Here is a 17,370-nt window from a genome sequence, read left to right as displayed (position 1 = left end):
TTATTCTTGAATAAAATTAAACCCTAAACCAGGTTAAATGTATACAGGACAGCCCTTCTTGTAATCTGTATGCTCCACGTATTTCTGGATAGGGATCACTGCATACATTAAATAACTCTGTGAGTTTCTAAGGGTAAAAATTTTAATAAACCAAACAGTTTCAAGTAAAAGTAAGAAATTCTTCCAGTTTTATTTGAATCAAACAAGCAAGCAAGCACATGAATAGCAACTTCCTAGGTAAAGTATACATACTGTAGTCAGTTCATACAGAAAGTAGTTTAGTGTTTGGCCTTTTTTTCCAAACCCCAATAACATGATCAGAAAGTACATAATAAGTAAATCTGAGAAATGGAAATATAACTGCTGAAACCTATTGTGGAATATTCCTTTACACTGTGTGAAGATGTGTCACTGTGACTGGTTTAATAAAAGCTAAAGGGCCAATAGTTAGGTACGAGGTATAGATAAACTTCTGGAAAATAAGAGTTGGGAAAAGAAGAAAAATACAGAGAGGCCAGTCAAATGGAAAGGAATCATGATGGACAGTACAGAGTGAAATAAATAGAGTCACATAAAAGAGCATATATTGGAAGATCTGCGTTTATTTATTTATTTATTTACAATAATAATTACTTTTTATTTTTTTTAAAGTAAATTTTATTAAATTATAAAAATTTCCATTTCCGCCCCCCCTCCCAACACCCTCCCACTCCCCCCACTCCACCCTCCTCCTCCCTCTTCGACCCCCAGGGCAGTCAGGGTTTCCTGCCCTGTGGGAAGTTCCAGTTCTTTCCCCCTCCCTCCAGGTCCAGGAAGGTGAGCGTCCAAACAGACTGGATCCCCAAAATCCAGTATATGTAGAGGAAACAGGTCCCAGTGTCATACTCAATGGCTTTTCAGAAAGACTTCGGGCCAACCACAGTCATAGAATCCGGCCAAATTCCGAGAATCTGGTTAGATCACGTCCTCGTTCAGTCCCAGTCCAACTGGCCTTGGTAAGCTCTCATCAGATCCGTTCCCTTGTATCAGTGGGTGATAGCATCCCTCACAGTACTGATTTCGTTTTTCATGTTCTTCCTCCTTCTGCTCCTCATTTGGACCTGGGGGGCTCAGTCCGGTGCTCCAATGTGGGTCTCCGACTGTATCGCCGTCCTTCGCCAGATGAAGGATCTATGGTGATAAGCAAAATATACATCAGTATGGTCATGGGCCACGGCCGATTCAGGCACCCTCTCCTCTGTCCAGAGAGCAATCTGGGGAATCTCTCCTTGGACCTGGGATCCCATATATAATCAAGTCTCCTGTAAACCCTAAAATGGCTCCCTTAGTTGAAATATATTCTTCCCTGATCCCATATTCATCCTTCCTCCCCACCCCATCCCAGGCCACCAAGCTTTCCCCGTTCCTCCCCTACTCCCTTCTCTCTAACCCTCTCCCCTTCCATCGACCCTCCCACCCCTCCATGCACCCGAGGTTACCTGGGACTCTTGTCTATTTCCTACCTCCTGGTGGATAGCTAAATAATCTTCATTAGGTTCATCTTCTTATTTAGCTTCTCTAGGATCACGAATAATAGGCTCAAAGACCTTTAATTATGGTTAGAATCCACTTATGAGTGAATACATACCGTGTTCCTCTTTTTGGGTCTGGCTTACCTCACTCAGTAAAGCGTTTTCTATTTCCATCCATTTGCATGCAAAATTCAAGATCTGCGTTAATTTAAGTTATAAGAGCAAATGGGACAAGTCTAACCTATAGACTAAGGTTTCATAATTAGTAATAAGTCTCAATGTTTGCTATGAGAGCTGATAACCCAAAGAAAAATTTTCTATATATGGTGCTCAATGTCCTGACACACATATCCATGTAAGGCTTGAGAAAGCTAAAAAAAAATGAAAACACAGATCAAATCTTACTTCTTAACGCAGCAGCTATATGGTGACCAAGTCCATCTGCATAGGCTAGGTGTATGAGGCTGCCTTTGGGCTAGAGCCAACCACTAGTCCAATGTTCTAAGCTTATCCATGCATATGGCAGTAGCTGACATAGCAGTTTAAAACTTTCTTGTGATAAGAGAATGCTATAGATGCTCAATGAAGACAGATCCAGACAGAAGAAACCCTCTTATCAGGATACAGTGTATTGAGAAAATGTACATAGACTTAAAAAGAAAATAGATGTAGACAGTCATAAAAATAAGTAGCTTATAAATAATAAAAAAGTCCTTAAGGAGAAAATGAAATAATATAAAAAGTATAATCCACATAAGGAAATTACATAGAGAACATGGATAATATAATATTGGGTCAATTTTGAATTTTTAAATGCTAATGAACACTGACAGCTGCTGAAATACAATGGATTGCAGAAGCATCTGGCAAATTAAACCAGCCTAGATACATTAAGAATGGTGTAACTTGAAAATGGAAGTCAGAGAGCCAGCCAATTGATTTGCTTATCTCAATGTGCTTTTGCAGATATTTAGACAAGGCGGGCAATAGTGATGCCATGTTACGAGCCTTAAGGACAGCTGAAGTCCTTAAGGTCCCTGAAAATGGCTACAGTATTAATGCTTAGAAGCACTTAAGACTGAAATAGTTGTAGTAAAAAGAACTTAATATTCCATAAATAATAAAAATTATCTAATTTTTTTAAAAAAAAAGAAAATGGAAGTCAGAAAATGAATTGTTTTGGGGAACAGGTCATACTTTTTTTCCACAGAAAACATAAGGCTATTTATTCAAGATTAAAGAGAATCAGGTTGGATCGAGGTAAACCCCCTGAAAATTCTGACTACAGACATAAAGAATTAAATCTTGAAAAACTACAAGACAGGTGACATATATTTTACCTGCTCAAATATAAAACAACAACAACAAAAAACATCTTTGGCTAGCTTATATACAACACACAGTCCATAATTGTATTAATGAAGAAACATGTGTTACCTTTGAAAAGTGTGTGAATGCCATTCCCAGTTAGTTTCTTTGAGATAAATGATTTTTACTGAAATAAAGTTGATTTTATGAGGGTAGAATGGTTCCATCCTCTTTACAGTTTATTCCCAATAGCTAGCTAGAGTAGAACTACTTATGACAGATGCTCTCCATGGAGCATGTGTACCCTATCATCCTTATATTGATAACCTAATAGTCATGCTTGTGATGTTAGCACACAAGGCCTTTGAAAAACAAGTGAATTATGAAGGTGTAACCCTCATGAATGAGTTTAGTATCTGATATGTATAATCCCCACCAAAATATGGGGATTGTTACTGTGCTAATATTATGAGGTAAAGTCTTTGAGACACAAAAGGCAGTTAAGACGCCTCCTTCATGAATGAGGTTAGGAGTCCTACTAACAAGAGTCCATTGAAGTAGTTGGTCCTTCTCTGTCGACTTACTTCTACCACCTTAGGATGCACCACTTGTTTTCCAGCTGATGCAGCATTAAACCCCCATCTTGGACAGAAAAATGCTATCAACAGACAGTTAACTTTTCTCTTGCCTAGATCTTGGACTCCTCAATTTCTAGAATAGTGAAAAATAAATACTTGCTCTAATGTCCATCATTAAATATTTTGTTGTAGAATGAAAAGCCAATAAAGTATCCTTATAACCTGGAAAAAAAAAAAGAATAGGTGTTATTTGAACAAATGAATCAATTCCAAGACTAGATGTAGTCTATTTTCTTAGACATAGTGTTCAATTCTTTTCTTAAGTCCCTTTGCATTTTACTATGACAGATTTAATACATTCTCCAGCTTTGCTAATGTTTAGTCAGAATCCTCTGGACGCTTGGTCATAACTGCTGTGGAACAACTTTTGTACATTTTCAATACATATTGCTCTTGTTGCTAATAAAAAAAACTGATTGGCCAATGGCTAGGCATGATTTTTAGTGCAGAGAGAATTCTGGGAAGAAATACAGGGATAGAATAGTTGTCAGCTCCCCAAAAAGGAAGCAGCAACTGCAGGAGAGATAAAATCCATGAGCCTCAGGATTGCAGTTGGATTATCAGAAAAGGGTTGATTTCAGTTGTGCAAGCTAGTTAGTAATAATCCTGAGCTAATGACCAAGCATTTATAAATAATATTAAGCCTATAATAATATTAAGTGGTTATTTTGAAACAGTGATCAAGAACAGAGAAACTGCCTACACATAACCTGTACTTTTTTTTATTTTACTAAGTTTAGAAACCTTGAATTACAAATATAGTCTGATCCTTTGGCTTTTTCATAACCTAGGCATTCTTTCCCAAGGTTTGAGGCAGTCATTCTGAAATCAGAAAATTAAAGAAGAAAGGAAGGAAGGAGGGAAGGGATGGACAAAGAAGGAAGGAAGGAAAACAGCTATCTCCATTCCTCTAATTTTCCATGAGATGATAAAGACTAACTTTTATAGAATTAATTAGTCAGCACATATATATGACTCACTTTTTTGAATTTCCTCAATAATATCTGACCCATGGTATCTTTCCACAATTCACTTTAGGGTGAAAAACTTTCATTTTCTGGTTTAAGCGAATTAAACTTAATCTTTCTCATCTATTGAAGCAATCTCTTATTGCAAAAAATATTTTAATGAATTCTTTTTTGCTTATTCACCAATATCTATAAAGCATATTTTTTCTTTATCATTCAACTTTGAAAACTAATACAGGTTTATACTTCTTAGCAAACACTTTATAAGAGAAGACAAGATACCAATAGTGCTCAAAGCTCAGATTCTAGCTCCAGCATTTGCCTAAGGATCTTCCTGAGAGTCATTGTTTCAGTTTCTGTAGGATGGAAACAGAGATCTGCATAAGAATCTGGGAGATTCCAATGTTCTCTGTTCTCTTTACTCTTAGAAATAAAAGATTCTTAAGAGCTGTTTATATTGGAAAAAAATGACTCTTTGTTTTGACCCTGAAGGTAGCTAAAAGGAAGATGAAAGCATAGTATCTCTGCATTCATTTTATATGTTTCCTTTGAGTTCCATGTTTACCTCTGCACAAAGGCATGCTTAATTACTTAAGAGTGTCCATCTAGTATGTCTTAACCCCCTTCAAGATGGAACTGCCCTCTGTATGCTATGAACATATTTTTTCTTTACCATTGGTTAATAAAGAAGCTGATTTAGCCTCTTTTATATATAGGTAGGATATAGGTAAGAGGGAAAACTAAACTGAATGCAAAGAGAAAAAAGGTGGCTACATCATGTAGCCACCCAAGATACAACAGATAACAAACCATGATCCTCATGGTAAACTATAAAATAATAAAAATGAGTTAATTTGAGATAAAAGAGTTAGTTAATAATGAGCCTGAGCTAATATGCAAAAAAGAGTAGCCAAATGGTTACTTCATAAGCAGTCTTGGGAAAAAGGTAGGTGGAGAGAACTCAATCCAGAGGGACCAGTGGGATGGAGAATACTTGTAGCTACATAAAAGCACAGTGGTAAGACATTGTCTCAAACTCACAATATTCTTGGATTTCAGTAAGAACAAAACCTTGGGCATACCCAGAAGACAGGCAATTATCAATCTTGACAAGTCTAAACACAGCAAAGCTTAACACTTTGTATGAACTAGATTGACCCTTTCAAGCAAAGAAATCATTAAAGACTTCTCTTGGTTTCTTTGCAGTGCCAAATGTATGAAATGATAGGACTGACCACAGCTTGACAATGACTGCTTAATTCCATTTGTTTCTAACTCCTGACTTAATTATTCCTCTATTTTACTACCCAATTTATGTCAGAACAAGAACATTGAAACAGTAGCTTCTTCCTAGTGTGTATTGAACATATTTTTTTCTACATAACCTTTGACTTCAATTGGCAAATCAGACAGGTGGCCCAGCCTAGCCTGTTCAAGATGGTAGAACCTGACATTTCTATTTGAAGCCCCAGCTTCATAAGCACTTATTGAATATGTGTTGTTTGAGGTTTCTGTCCTGCCCGGTTACCATAGTCTTTAAGTCCCAAAGAAATCACACAGAAGTCTACATTAATCATAAACTGATTGGCCCATTAGCTCAGGCTTCTTATTAACTTTTATAACTTACATTATACCATTATTTTGATCTGCGGTAACTACATGGCTCAGTACCTTCAGCAGCATAGTCCCATCTTGCTTTTTCTGTGTCTGGACAGGACTGCAGAGGGAGCTTCTTTCTTCCCATAATTCTCCTGTTCTCATTGAGCTGCATCTACTTCCTGTCTGGTTGTCCTGCCTATTCTTCCTGCCTGGCTACTGGCCAATCAGCATTTATTTAAAATATAATCGACAGAATAGAGACAATTGTCCCACACCAAATATGGGATTTATTTTATACTACAAAGAAAATGAAGACTGATATCATGCTTTTTGGATATTTCTAATCTTCAAGAGCCTTGGAAAACATTTTACACTGATAGGGTGCTCAAGAGATACTTAAGTTAGAAGTGAACAAAGGTAGACACTTGTATTTTATGATGAAACCAAGAGTAAATTAATATTGTATTAAAATTTCAACAACCTTTGCTGGAGGCTTAATTTCTGGGAAGTCCAAATGCTCACTGTGATAATTAGCACTGAATGTGAACTTGATATGATCTGGAACCACCTACAAAACAATCCTGTGGGTTTTCTAGTAATGGATTACCCTTATAAGTTTATTTACACTTTGGAACATTTACCTTAAAAGTATGCAACAGCATCCAATGGGCTAGTGTCCTAATCTATATTAGGAGAAAATGGACTGAGCATTGCACTCTGTTTCTTGACAGAGGGTGTCACTCTGGGACAAAGGTCTTGAACCTTGTATAGATTTGTTACTTGCATTTTAATAAAACACTGATTGACCAGTAGCCAGGAATGAAGTATAGGTGGAGTGACCAGGCAGAAAGTAGAGACAGAGCAAGAAGAACTGGAGAATTCTGGGAAGAGGAAAGATGCAGTTTGCAGTAGTCACCCAGACACCGAGGAGGCAAGATGAGAATGTCTTGCTAATAAAAGGTACCAAACCATGTGGTAGACACAGACAAGAATTATGGGTTAATGTAGGATGCAAGAGTTAATAAAAAGCCTGAGCTAATAGGCCAACAAGTTTATGATTAGTGTAGACCTCTGTGTGCTTCTTTGGACTGAATGGCTGTGGGACTGGGAAGGACAGAAACCTCTGTGAAGAGAGTATTATGCAGTCTCACTCCTTTTGCCATGCCCTCCCCAGTGAGATGAACTGAAATCCCTTAAACTGTTAGCCAGAATAAACACTTCTTTATGCTGCTGTTGTCAAGAACTTTGTGTCCATGTGTGTGAACTAATTACTACTCTCTTAGGTTATACTAAAAGTATCATAAATTGTGAATTTTAACCATAGGTGTGTCATTAAGTAGATTTATAAATTTTGGGAACTTTAAAATTTCTTTTACAATCAATATTTTGCCTATGAATGTAAAAGACATTGATTGATTATTGACATCTGTTAACAACTAATTTCATACATCTAAGGATTTATCACACACTCATACATCTATAATGATTTCAATGCATCAAACTCTGGATATACATTTGGTGATTGCTTTGGATTTATAGAACATATATATAACTCATGCTCTGTTAATTAATAATTAATGATGCTAATAGTTAATAATGCTCTTAATTCTGCCCTCCTTGTCTTTCCTTTCTGTTTAGTCAAGTTACTTACAGCTAATTCATGTTTATTCTTTATATACTTGACTCATATACGTTCACAAATATTTTAGATATTCTTTTGAATTAGAGATCTGACTCTTGATAAAACTATTTTCCTTGTTAGGATTCAAATTAGAACACTGCATTTTTTTCATGAAGTAATTAAAATGCTGTTCTTTTCTGATTCATTTTCTTGATGCATTATGTAGATGTTAGGGGATAATTTGCCTTGAAACATATTCTTCTGGGAATAGACTTTGACTTCCAAGAGGGTGACAAACACATTGTGAGTGGAACTTGTTCCTGTGTTGCTTTCCCTCTGAGTCTTTTAACTTTCAAGAAGAGTTTTAGGTTCCTGTGTTTACTATTCTGATAGATTTTCTTGCTTCCAACTACAAATCAATAGTGTTATACCAAATTGACTTCCTTCAATGTAAAAATATACAAAAAGTCTTCTCTGACGACACACTCATCCCTTCCCCCATCTCTTTTATTACTTTAGAACTGTAGGTGCCAGATTATTCACTGGTTCACAACCATTAACACAACAATGATCAAATAGAAAGACTATGGGCATAAACCTGACAAGAGCAAGAAAACTGATGACTGCTGGAACCCATTTTTAATATAATAATATTTCAGCCTGCAGCAATATTCTGACCTTAAGCAAGGGGAAGTTGAGGGCTTTAGTAGAGTTTCTTTATAAACTCTTTTCCGTTTGCTTCCAAGCTGCTGACTTTGTAAAGCCTGGCTTCTTCTCTGGTTGCTTTCTAAAGCAGATTTTATTTTAAAGCAGGTTTCACTTTAATAATGCTTGGTTAATTGTATAAACAATCACAGTGGTAAACAGAAGGTATTCCTTGACAGGGTAAAATACGCCCTGGAAATCCATCTTTTCCCTCAAATACCTTAAGAATTTTGGTTCTAATTATTTAAAAAGTGACTCAGAAATAACAAAAATCCATGGACGAAGATAGAGACAGAGACCCACATTGGATCACTGGACTTAACTCTTTAGGTCCAAATGAGAAGCAGAAGGAGGGAGAACATGAGCAAGGAAGGCAGGATCAGAGGGAACCTTCACCCGATGATGAATGGAGATTGAGACAGAGACACACATTGGAGCACTGGACTGATCCCCCAAGGTCCAAATGAGGAGCAGAAGGAGGGAGAACATGAACAAGGAAGGCAGGACTGTGAGGAGTGCGTTCACCCACTGATACAAGGGGACTGATCTAATGAGAGCTCACCAAGGCCAGCTGGACTGGGACTGAACGAGCATGTGATCAAACTGGATTCTCTGAATGTGGCTGGCACGGGGACTGTCTGAGAAGCCATTGATAATGGCACTGGGACTTGTTTCCTCTGCATGTTCTGGATTTTTGGGATCCTAGTCAGTTTGGATGCTCACCTTCCTGGACCTGGAGGGATGGGGGAGGAACTTGAACTTCCCACAGGGCAGGAAACACTGACTGCTCTTAAAGCTGGAGAGGGAGGAGGAGAGGGAGTGGCAGGGTATTGGGAGGAGGGACGAAAGTGGAAACTTTTATAAATTAATAAAAAAAAGAAAGAAATAACAAAAATCATTCTTACAGAGGTCCTAAGTTTTGCTGTTGTTATACAGGTACATTCAAATACCAATATTAATAGGCCTTAGTGGATAGCTCTTAGCTTGAATTAGAAACCACCTGCATTTAACAAACTGCAGATTATTTTAGTTTGGTTATGGCAACAATCTGGCAAATTTCTAGGGAGGGATACATTAGATACATGTAAAAATATTTATGTAGACCGTGAAACGCACTTAGTATTCAATTAGTTATCAATGATGGTAAATCTGTGTGTCCTCTCATAGTAATTGCTTGTGGCTGAGTCAAATTGGGTAAAGTCCATCCGTGGCTGAGCCGAGGACAGTATCCAGGAAAAACAAAGATGTCTTAGTGTAGGAGATGGGTGCTCGTAAATGTCTTGAACAATCTTCATTCTGATCAATTTGATTATGATTGACTCTGATATACTTTCGTTGTTTCACAAAAATCAGAGGAATGCATTTGAGTCCTAATTATTCTTCCTGAATATACTTAGTGATTCTGTCCAATCCATTTCTTCCAAGGTCCATGATTCATTAAAAACAGACTTTTCTCAATATCTTCTCATATTTTCCTGTGTTGTTTTCTACAGGAGTGATAGAAACTCTAAAGGTAGCCCCCAGCATTTTTCTAAGAATTAAAAACCTGACATGATCATTCTGTCACTTAATATAAAGTAACCTGATGACATTACCCCAAGACATATCTTTTCCTAAAATTGTGTTATGCTCCTCTCAGATACGGAATCTGGGATCAGAATCTGAAGATGGGAGTAGCTCAGAGTCCAGAGCAAGATCTTAGCAATTTGGCAGTATTGACATGTCAGTTAACACAATTCCTCTCTTCACCTAGACAGCTCCAAAGTGAATGCTCAGTCCATTCCCAGTCATTACCTCACAAAACCACAGATCCAATAATTATGTTCTTCAAATGAAGACTGTAATCACATAGAGGTATATGTTCAACCACAGAATTTCACTACTTCATCATTTTGATTCTGACCCCAATTCTTTTACTTTTTATGAATCCCATTTTATGAAGGAGTTTGTGTCTATATCTGCATACCCAATATAATTAGTCTGAATTTCTTTTTATTTTTTGTTACTATAATGAAAGAAGTATTGCATGCCATTCATTAGTAGTTATAAACTTGAAGTTCAGCAATATTAACTACAATTATGTTGTTTGTTGGACAGTCATAGTTCCCATCTATTAGCAGCCAACTTTTATTTTTAAAAGACTCAAATTTGAAACCTATTAGACATGATCTCCACTTTCTATTTTCTGTCAGGCACCTAGAAAAAAAAACAACTTTTATTCATCCCATGATTCACTAATATAATTTATTATCCAATTTAATGTAATGCATATATTGTTTATAAAAATTCATAATAGTTGTCTGTTCTTTGCTCATGAAAATTTAGGTCTTATCCATGTTGTGGACCTACTGAATGCTTCACTAATAGTTGATAATACAACTTAATCATTTGCAGGAAGCTATCTGGTTATTCTATTATCATTTATAGAGAAGATTGTCCATCCATTCCTCTGTGGAATGTCTTGGTATCCAGCAAGACTTATTTGATTACAAACTTAATGATTTTCCTTTCTCCAGGAGGGCTGTTCAATCTATGTCATTAATGTCTGTTTTTATGCTAGTACAATATTTTTATTAATGTAGACTTTAGTATATTTGGAAATTAGAAATAATAAGTTTTAAAACTTAATATTCCTTTTTATATCTGTTTTATCAAAATATTGATGTTCTGTATACATTTTCTGATGTACTTTTTCAGTTTTACAAAACAAATCATTCTATTGTAATAGAATTATATAGACTTCTATATTGCTTTAGGAAGTTTAGAATCTTAAAATTATGTATTCTCCATATGCAAGGTTTATTTTTCTATTTATAACCTTTTAGTCTTCTAGGAACAGGCTGTAATTTTCAGTTGTAAGTCTTTTAAAAGTGTAAGTCTTTTTCACATGTTGGCTAAATTAAGTAATTCTTTTTAAACTTATTTTTAACTGTTTAAGAATCATATAGATGTGCAAAATGTATTTAGATAAATTTATACCTATTCTTCCCCCTCCGTTTTTTATCCATATACATCTCTCTTCTCTCCTAATGTTATGCCCTCTTCTTAAAAACTAAATGTCCAGCTAATGCTGCCTGTATGTTCAGAAGTGTGGAACCATCTACTTGAGAACAGCTTTACTCATCCCTCCCTGTGCAACCTCCTATTCCCTGCTTTTCAACCCCCAACATTATTTATCTTTTCTGGCCCATTTTTTTTCTTTCTTCCCTTCATATGACCTATGTATTAATCCCCATCTTTGGCATTACTGCTCATGCTTCGCCCTTTAAGGGTATTCAAATTTAAACACGCACCTTAAAAATTCAAAGATAACTTCCACATTTACTGAGAACATGCAACATTTGTCCTTCAGGATTTCTTCATGCAGAAAAATAATTTCCAGATACATCTATTTACATGTAAATTTCTTTTTTCTTTCCAACCTAATAGTATTCCCTTGTATATGTTTACAAAAATTCTATTATACATTCATTTTTGTAGTCTTATAAATTGTTTCCATTTCCTATCTATTGCGAAAGCAGCAGTAACGAAGAAAGTTAAGCAATTATCTCTTTAGCAGTTTTAGAATTCTATGGTGTATACCCAGGGAGGTTATAGCTAGCATTTCCCACTTTGTGAGAAAGTGTCATAAGTATTTACGGTGGTTACATAAGTTTGCATGACCACTGTTACTTAATAGCTGTTCTTCTTTGGTTATAGTTATACTAGAATTTTTTTCATTTTTCTTTTGATCTTAAATATTATGATTTGTATAATATTAAATTATGAAGTAGGAATTTTTGGGATTTTTTTATTTCATTTTGTTTTTTAGACAGTCTAATTATGTAGATATGATTGGCCTATAACCTTCTGGGTAGACCAGGTTGGCCTGGAATTCACAGAGGTTTCCCTTGTACTTATGGTTATTAGTTTTTCACCTGATTGATTATATATGTGTTGGAGTCCACAAAAGTGGATCTGTTCCAACTTGGCTAAAAGTCAGAGAGTACAGACCTATTCTTGCCTCTTCATGGTTGTTGACAAGGGGTTTGACTTAAGGGGTGGCCACTAACAGGACCTAGGGAGTGGTTACTTGGTGTTTGGGTCAATACACTGATTATTATTTTGTGAGTCCCACAGAAGTGAATCTGTCCCAAGTTGACCAAAGATCAAATAGTTCAGACCTATTCTTGCTTCTTTGAGTTTATTGATATAGGAGGTTTGACTTAAGTTCTGGCTACTTACAGAGTCTTGACATAGGTTTTGGTTACTTGGTGTTTTGGGAATAAAGATAGTAATTACTTTGTTTTTTACTTGTTTGTATCATGGTAAGTAAGTCTTGCCTTCTTTCCCCCATTTGGATTCATGCATTGAAAGAACATGAGAAATAAACACTAAACACTGGAAGATTCAATATTCTCTGGGGTGCCATCTCGACTATGTGTCTCTGTCTATTTCTTCTGTATCTCTGTTTTTCCTGCCTAGCATTTTCAATCCACATGACCCTACCCTGGAACATATGAACCCTTTGAGGCTGGATCTTGGTGAATGACCGTCATGACAGAGATGAATTTTAGTTGTTACATTTGAATTTGCATTCTTTATTCTTTTCACAATGTTTTCTATGTCATAAAATAAGTATTTATGTGTTTAAGTAGTTATTCATATGCATATTATTTACATAACCATATTAACCATGCATGCTTTTATTGTTTATATATACAAAGGTTAAATTATATTGATGATATTTCTATTTTATTCTTATTTCCATTTTTTGACTTTTAAAAAGTTGGAAAATTTCTAAAGCTAGCTATACTAGTTTTAGAATGTGGAAGGTAGAGGGAAACAGATCTCTAAATTCTAGGCTGGTCTGGTCTACATAGTGAATTGAAGGACAGCAAGAAGTACATACTAAGACCCTGTCTCAAGCAAGCAAGCAAGCAAACATACAAAGCTTTGAGCATTCCTAAAAATTTCTGGACCTTTTACAGTTTTGGTTTGTATCCTATTTTCCTTTGATTGTCTTCTACTTCTATGTGTTTTTCTGTGCTTTGCATTTTTTTTAATTGAAAACTGGACATTTTAATGTGTGGATGTGTAAGCTCTTGCTACGAATCTCGCCCTTGTCTTGGGTTTGGCTTCCTTTCTCTTGCTCATATTTTTTTTTCTGTTATTGCTGTGGTTGTTTCTGTTCCAAGAATTTGTCTGAAACATTTTCTCCATTTTTTAGTTCTTTTTATGAGAATACCACTTCACTTAGTCATGTGTGGAAATGTCTGAAACTCCCACAGATGCAGTTACTTTTGAATGTCTTGTTTTGTGTTATCTACATCTCCAAATAAGGAAAGAGAAGAGAGAGGAGTATAAAAATAATGTTTTAGGATATTCTTTCAGTCAGAGTAACGAAGACAGACAACCAGGATGAGGAGACTGTTGTGGCCTCTGGAATTGAGACTTCACAATCAGAAACAAGAAATTATCAGAACAAGACTCTAGTGTCCTCATTGCCTGTCCTCCCTTAAGCTACTGAGAAGTTGTTTCTGCAGTGCACAAGAAGCTTTATGTCAAGGACTCAGGGGGAGAGTGGGTACAAGCTCCTTATTTCACAGATGAAGCTATCTGATCTTAAGCAAAATTTATTTTCCAAACTTTTCTCTTATTTTTCCTGACTGCAAAAGACCCAAGAGAAGCAAGATTGTGATGTCAGAAAAGATCTTTCCTATATGATTTTTATATCAAGAATAAGTTAGACTGTTGATCCTTCCTCCCATATATGCATAATTGAAATTCCTTACAAGTCACTTTTAAATAACATATATTTTCTCCCCATGGCGTAAACACTATCCTAATCTTACTCATTTATGGTACTGTGAACATGAGAGCATCTAAGTTATGTCTTCCCCTTTCATTGACAGAGGTGAAATTTCTAGTTTGTTTATTCTACATGATCATCTGTTGTCATCTGTCACTCAATAAACCTATCTCCTGAAAATCCTGTTTCCCCAAGAGGTCATTCCAGTCATAGCAAGTGGAAATGAATGAATATGGATGTTCAGGTGCTAAATTAAAATATCAACTCTGAACTTTCAAAGTCAGAGTCTTCAAGACATCAATAATAAATTGTCTCTTTCCTCTCATAGGTAAAGAAGACATTAAAAAAATAAACTGCATCCTTAAAAGGAAGGGAGGAAGATATGTGGTTAGGAGCAGGACAGAAAGTCATAGGTATTTGGATTCAACTTTCTGCCCTCTTTATCAGGCAAGCATCACATAATTATGGTAGCTTAAAATACTGATTATAATGTGGTTTGGTTATTTATACACAAGCTTTTTAGCAAATTAAATTTACATTATAGATTTATTTTAATGCATGAGTGGCTAAATGTCTTCCAGGAAGGTTTCTAAAATTACACAGCAAACAAAATGGCTATAGCATAGTCTTCCTTTCTCCCCCCTGAAGGCAGTACTTTCATTATCTCCATACAGAAACCGGAACAAGCACAAGGGGACATCCATCACAATGTAGGCTTTGATTTCTCTCATATGCCTCTGTGAGTTGAAAGTAATATTATAGTATTTTAATGGTATTTCTTTGATATTTTAAACACAAAATCAAGGAGGAAAGGTCCACAGGCATTGGTTGTTGATTACTTAAGGGTAGCATTTCTTAGCCTCTGTGACAGACACCTTTATTTACAAGGCACCACCACCTCTACTACCCACAAATTACATATAAAATAGACAGGGCAATTGGAGATATGTTGGCTTCCTACAGAAGAATTTATGACTATATCCTAAATTATTCGTAATTTCTTAACTCATGTTGGCTACATGACAAGTTTTTCTAAGGCAGAAACTATATTATCACCAAACTCTGAAAAATTAATGATTCCTCACCATATGAAATTTGGGTAACATGTTTTCTTACCAGTTCCCTTTTCCAATTATACTCTTTTTTTGGCTCTGCAACAGAAGCTGTGTTCCAGACATAAGTAAACTTCTACCTGCATAGACACAGAGTTTTGACTTACCTGAATTTTTTTCCTTCTTTTTTGTCTCCACACTTTGGTTTTTAATACATCTTACTTTATGTTTAAGAATAAGAAGCAGATACTAGCCACTTGGTAGGGGAAATGGAAAAATGTAGATCTCCTTAAGAATAGGGAGTGAGGCTGATGTAGAAGAAGGTGAGAGGAGTTAAAGAACAAGAACAGAATGCAATTGATCCGATAGAAGAAATGGGAAAATGGGGGGCTCATTAGGGAAGGAGGACAGAGGAAAATATAAGAGAAGAATGGAGGTAGATATAAATAACAATATGTATGACTGAAATAGGGAAATGAACTATTAAGCTCCTTTCTGACGATTAAGTTTCTTCATAAAACCTATAATGAACATAATTAAGTGTATAAATATACATATATAGCCTTAATGAACTTTTCTCATATTGATTGGCAGGAACTCCTCCAAGAGCCAAAGAAGACTGAACAAAAGCTTCAATACCAGACATGAGAAGTCCTTCTCTCAAGTGTTGGCCAATAATGTCTAAGAGAATCCAAAAACAGTTTTTCATGCCATACACTTCAGAAACATGGCCCAGAGGTTCCTAAACTGAAATTGGCAGAATGTCCTCAATCTTAGAACTAAGTTTTCTGTCATGAGAAGGTGCATACAACCTTCTGAAGAAGGGAGGCAACCAACCTTACTCAAGCTGTGTTACCTATGAACAACATTAATAATCTTACAGGTTTACTAGTGGTGAGAATTAAGACCCAGAATATAATCAGAAACTGGGGAAATGTCATTCCTGGTACTAGAAACCTAGCTAACTACTTTGTGCTAATGAAATCATGATTATTTTTTTATTTATTTAAAATTAATAAAAAGAAATAATCTTATCTCTTTCTGCCCCTCTTCCCAACACCCTCCCACTCCCCCCACTCCCTCTCCTCCTCCCTCATCGTCCCTTAGGGCAATCAGGGTTTCCTGCCCTGTGGGAAGTTCAAGTTCCTCCCCCCTCCCTCCAGGTCCAGGAAGGTGAGTATCCAAACAGACTGGATCCCCAAAATCCAGTATATGCAGAGAAAACAAGTCCCCAAAAAAAAATAAAAAAAAGAAATCATGATTATTGGAGGAGAATTTAAAACCCCTAATTTATTAAACCTCCATAGTCTCCCTAATAACAACCTAGAAACATTTCTTCTTATACCCAGAGAAAAGTATAGTCTTCATCCATCATCAAAAACATTTTGTTTCAAAGATCATTACAGAAAAACACAACCAATCAGTATGAAGAGTTGTGGAGCCCAGTACCAATATATAACACATCTACAAAATATTTCCATACCTAAGATACAGTCAATATTGTGGAAGGAGAAAGGGAGATTGTTAAGAGTCACAGGAGCAGGGAATTTGCTGTGAAAGTATGTTTCCCTGTTACATAAAAACCTACCAAAAAGGCAGAAGCAGGCGAATCTCCGAGTTTGAGGCCAGCCTGGTCAACAACAGCTAATTCCAGGACAGGCTCCAAAGGTACAAAGAAATCCTGTCTCTAAAAAAACAAAATAAAACTACCAAAAGTGTCTCACCAACATGACTGACCAAACATTAGCTGATCAAGCAGGACATGAAGAATATGCAGAACAGAATGGGGGAAAAAGTCCATGAGACTGCAACTCGATATGAAAATGTCCAGACAAATGAGTAAAGCTAGGAGCAGAAAAGATAGCTCTTTCCACAGACGAGCACAATAATTGGTTGGCCACTACCAAACTGTCGTGGGAACATGCATACAAGTAAAGATCCATAAAAGTAAAATTATATGCATTGAATGGGATATATATCCCATTTATATTAATTAAGTACATATATAATATATATGATTTTACTACATATTTAATTGAATTTTTGATACAGGGTTTCTCTGTGTAACAGAGCTCTGGTTGTTCTATAACTAGCTTTATTAAAGTTGGTTTTTAACTCACAGAGATTTGCCCATCCCTCTCTCCTGAGTGCTTGGTTTAAAGGTGTGTTCTACCATG

The 17,370-nt window shown here is 36.0% G+C and overlaps 1 non-coding gene across 1 annotated transcript; it reads left to right on the top strand.

Annotated features, from left to right (window-relative positions):
• Positions 1-2,435: 2,435 nt before the first annotated feature.
• On the top strand, positions 2,436-2,566 carry LOC125393821 (small nucleolar RNA SNORA33). Its single transcript, XR_007229974.3, has one exon. It is a non-coding gene; the product is annotated as a small nucleolar RNA SNORA33 (small nucleolar RNA).
• Positions 2,567-17,370: the final 14,804 nt, after the last annotated feature.

Source organism: Myodes glareolus, chromosome 7 (assembly GCF_982192425.1).
Source record: "Myodes glareolus chromosome 7, mMyoGla1.1, whole genome shotgun sequence".
NCBI lineage: Eukaryota > Metazoa > Chordata > Mammalia > Rodentia > Cricetidae > Myodes > Myodes glareolus.
The sequence above is the reverse complement of the archived record's forward strand: the minus strand, read 5'-3'. Positions and strand labels throughout refer to the sequence as shown.